Below are 3,723 nucleotides of genomic sequence, written 5' to 3' on the forward strand. Positions count from 1 at the left end.
CACACACACACACACACACACACACACACACACACACACACACACACAGATGCAGAGCTTCACGAACTGACCTTTGCAGGAGGAAAAAGCCACAAGAGAGTACAGAACAATTTTGTGTAGGAGATAAGAAACTTACCAAAAATGCCTCAAAGAAACAGATCTGAACAACTGGACATTTAAGAGTTTGTTTGTTTTTGAGAAACAGAGTCTCAGTAGGTACCTCAAGATGGTCTGGAACTTGCTAGCCTCCTGCCTCAGCCCCTGGAGTGCTGGGATTGCAGTTATGTGCAACCATGTCTAGCTTGCCCAAGTTTTACAATGTAACTTACTATGGAGATCATGGAAATGTAACTGAAGGACCCCGCTGCAGTCCCTTCAGAGGCCCTATCCTATTAAAGCCAAACACCCACAACAGCCCCCGTCCCTACCCCCAGCCAGTGACTGACCCAGAGAGACTGATAGAGCTGGATTCCTCCTGCCTACACTCCCATCACAGGGGCCAGACCTGCCTCACGGACCCAAGGCTCCTCCTCATCTCCTTGAATCTGTGGAGGCACTCCAATAAACTCTACACACTGCCCGTCCATCTGCTGATCCATAGGGCTTGCTCCTGGAAAACCTGTGCTAAACACTATTGGATGGAAACAGGACAGCCTGAGCTGTCCTGGAATCAGCTGGCAGCAGGACTCCCTGGCTGCAGAGCCTAAGCCTTTGTCCATGCGTGGACACTGATCTTCCACCCCATGCTCAACAAGGAGAGCAGGGGCCATCTCAAGAGTCCTTCCTTGTACATACCTGTAATGTCCTGGGTACACCTGGCTGAACTCCCTCTGGTCCACTGTGGATAGTGACCAAGCAGGCCACACCCACCAAATCTTAGGATCGCCCACTCCATCACTTGAATTCCAGCATCTAGTCACACCAGGTTCTTTCACTTGCTTCCAAAGATGTGTCCTCATTCAGTGCATATTCTGGTCCCTCTCAATGGTGTGTTCTTACTCCAGCATCTCCCAACCCACACAGACTCACCCTGAGTCCTGACTGGGTGACACACATGCATCCAATGAATATCAGACACTTAATGATGTCTAGGTTCCTCCCCCCCACCCCAGGCACAGTAAGTAGAAGCAAAGAAAAAAAAAATCCTGTCTTGTTGAGCCCAGTGGAAATGGGAGACAGTTTCTAACCGTAATACATAATACACAGCTTACTATTATGAAGAACAGAAGTGTGGGGGGTGGGATCAAGATTGGTTTTAAATGGAGCAGCCAGGGAAGACTTGACAGGGTAACATTTGAGCAAAGATGGCAGGGTGGGCCAAACATATCACATGGTTGTGTGAGGATATCTGAAAAATGCCTGGCTTTTCTGAAAAGCAAGATGCCCAGTGTAAACTGGGCGGTGGTGGCTCATGACTTAATCCCAGTACTTGGGAGGCAGGCGGATCTCTGTGAGTTCAAGGTGAGTCTGGTCTACAGAGCTAGTGCCCGCACAGGCTCCAAAGCTACACAGAGAAACCCTGTCTCCAAAAGCAAAACAAAACAAACAAACAAAAAAAAAAAGATGCCCAGTGTAGCTAGAACTAAGGAAGCAAGATGGGGGAAAGCAGATGGATTTAGAGGCCATGTGTACATCACAGAAATGATGAAAAGTAACTTTAATTTAAAGAGTGGACCGTAATGAAGTGCTGGCATAGAAGGTTCAACAACAACCCAGGCAAAAGGGGACCGTGACATGAAGAAGCTGGCCTTCACTCACTCCAGGGTGCCTGAGCTGCCTGGGCAGGAGCTCTGTGGATTACATCTCCAGTTCTTGTCACGTGTTCACGTAACCAGTGTATGATATCCCGTGATCGCTGTGCAACACCTCGTAGCACCTAACGGGGTCTTAAGACATAGAAGCTCCATGACCTAATCCTTTACTGTACTTGACATAGAGTGTGCTGAGCAAGGGACAGGACACTCCTGCCTTCACAGGCTCCACCCTGGGCTATTTCCATGGCAGTCGCCAACAGGTATCCCTGGAATCCCAACCCACAGCCTACCTGAGATGAACTGTAGTGTCACAGGTCAGAGAACTAGCCTTAAAGGCCCTCTCCTTTCCTCCTCCACCCCTCCTCTGCCAGGGGAGACAAACCAGTGACCCTCTATTTTTGGAGTAGCTCACACATCCGATACCCACTCCATGTTCGCCACCAACCACACAACTCATGATCGTCAAGGCCCAGCTGCGAGGTCATCTATTCTGTAAAGCTTCCCCGATTTCCTCAGGACGAGTCCCTCCAGGTTTCCACAGTCCTGGGTTCCCATCGCGCTTTAGAAATGTCTGTTTGGTGTCACAGGTGTTTACGTGACACCCTTCAGAGTCAGTTACCACCCATTCATTTATCAGAGAATTACTGACTACCTCTTGCAGGTGTCAGGCACTGTGCCGACTATGCTAGGAACACAATGGAAAGCCTTCATTCCTGCCTTGTGCAGCTTACATCACAGTGGTCTGATGGAAAGAGGTCATGCATGCTTTTTTTGAGTCAAACTCTGCATCGTACATCCATTGTCTTATTTCCTTCTGTGGGCTGCTGGGGATCGAACCCACAGCCCTGCACATGCTAGGCACCACTCCACTGCTCAACTCTACTGTCAACTCCACAGTTCATCTTCAGGATACGGAGCCAGCACTCACCCCCTACCGTGGGGATCCCAACAGAGCAGAGACTCTGCCTGCCTGCCAGGCTCACCACAGCCCCCAGTGCCGGCTCATGACAGCACTCAGTAAACATCAAGGGAAGTACAGCAAGCCCTGCCCAGTGAGGCAGAGAAGTGTCAAGCCCCACCCTGGCCTCATCTTCTCTCTCTTCCACCTGCAGCCTCCTGTTGTATCCCCAAGGGCTCAGCAGTGGCTGTCAGTCTGGGGAACGACGTGATGGGTAGCCTTGGGGACAGGAGATAAAGCCTAGCATCCTCCCCACCTGGAGCCATCTCCCCGTGGAGCATTCCCTCTCTCCCCAAACAACCGGAGGCCGGAAACCATCTCTCTCGGAGCCCCAGAGACCTTCGAACCGCTGACAGCGGTCCAAGGCCCCTACTTCCGGCGGTAGCCCCCTCCCCAGGTGTCCCCATTTCCTGGGGTCTCCCGCCCCTCTGGCTCACTTCCGGCAGTTTCGCCCTCTGGGTTCCCTTTTTCTGGCCCCTGGGCGCACGCACAGGCTAGCGGGCACTCACCAGCCCGGCGGCAGGCGGAGCGCGGGTCTCGGCGGCAGGAGCCTCGGCTGGCAGCGCGCGCAGTACAGACCCACACTCCGCAGCCGGCCCGCCAGGCCCTCGCGCCGGAAGTGACGTTCGGGCGCGCGAAGGCGGTGCCCACCCGGGAGCGCGCTTGAGTGAACGCGGCGGCGTTGGCTTGGGTCTGTCCCCACCTGGTGGCCCCGGCTGTGCAACCGGGTGTGTTGACAGGGGAAACTGAGGCCTGGAGGAGGAAAGCAGCTCCTTCTCTAGAACATACTGCTTCAGCATGCCTAGTGTTTGCATAATTTTCTCTTTAAATTGTCCTGTTTTTGCAAATCCCCTGCTTCACGACAGGGAAGAGGCAGAGGGGCTGTAACCGGTTTCAGACCCAGACCTCAGAATCTGCATTCCAGAACTCCTTGGCCCTCTGCTGACTTGTGACCTGGCTGTCCAAAGTCAGTACACCATCAGATGAGCCATTTTGACGCCTAGCCTCCTG

The 3,723-nt window shown here is 52.9% G+C and overlaps 1 protein-coding gene across 2 annotated transcripts in view; it reads right to left on the reverse strand.

The window, feature by feature from the left end:
- Window positions 1-3,298, reverse strand: part of Ttpal (alpha tocopherol transfer protein like) — an 18,915-nt gene extending 15,617 nt beyond the window's left edge. For both annotated transcript variants that reach the window (XM_005362957.3, XM_026787170.1), the window contains exon 1: window positions 3,222-3,298. The gene's annotated coding sequence lies outside the window, so the exon portion shown is untranslated. The remainder of the gene's footprint in view (window positions 1-3,221) is intronic.
- Window positions 3,299-3,723: the final 425 nt, after the last annotated feature.

Source organism: Microtus ochrogaster, linkage group LG8 (genome assembly GCF_000317375.1).
Source record: "Microtus ochrogaster isolate Prairie Vole_2 linkage group LG8, MicOch1.0, whole genome shotgun sequence".
Lineage (NCBI taxonomy): Eukaryota > Metazoa > Chordata > Mammalia > Rodentia > Cricetidae > Microtus > Microtus ochrogaster.